The sequence below is a fragment of the Sapajus apella genome, unplaced genomic scaffold, assembly GCF_009761245.1.
Source record: "Sapajus apella isolate SASKATOON/1434 unplaced genomic scaffold, GSC_monkey_1.0 scaffold11349, whole genome shotgun sequence".
NCBI classification, from domain to species: domain Eukaryota; kingdom Metazoa; phylum Chordata; class Mammalia; order Primates; family Cebidae; genus Sapajus; species Sapajus apella.
The window spans coordinates 556-1130 of NW_022448270.1; positions in this window are offsets into that span (position 1 = coordinate 556).

Consider the following 575-nt stretch of genomic DNA (forward strand, 5'->3'; position numbering starts at 1 on the left):
TTTTTTTTTTTTTTTTTTTTTTAAAGATGGGGTTTCACCATGATGGCGAGGCTGGTCTTGAACTCCTGACCGCAGGTGATCCACTCACCTCGGCCTCCCAAAGTGCTAGGATTACAGGCATGAGCCACCGCACCCGGCCATGCGCTGTCTTCTTACCATCTCTGCTGATAGGTCCTTAAACGTTTCAACTCATCATTGTCCTTTTTAAAAAATCAAAATATTGGCTGGCAAGCCTATGGTAATGTCAGACCAAAAAAAAAAAATCAAAATAAAATATGTATAAGATAAAAGTCACCATTTCTTCCATTTTAATATGTACAGTTCATTTTTAGTACTTTCACAGTGCTGTACAGCCATCTCCTCTACCTAATTCCAGAATATTTTCATCTCATCAGAAGGAAACCCCTCGGCATGGGTAACATGGCAAAACCCCGTCTTTATGACAAATTAAAAAATTAGGCCGAGCTAGGTGGCTCACGCCTATAATCCCCACACTTTGGGAGGCTGAGGCAGGCAGATCACCTGAGGTTGGGAGTTCGAGACCAGCCTGGCCAACATGAAGAAATCCTATCTCT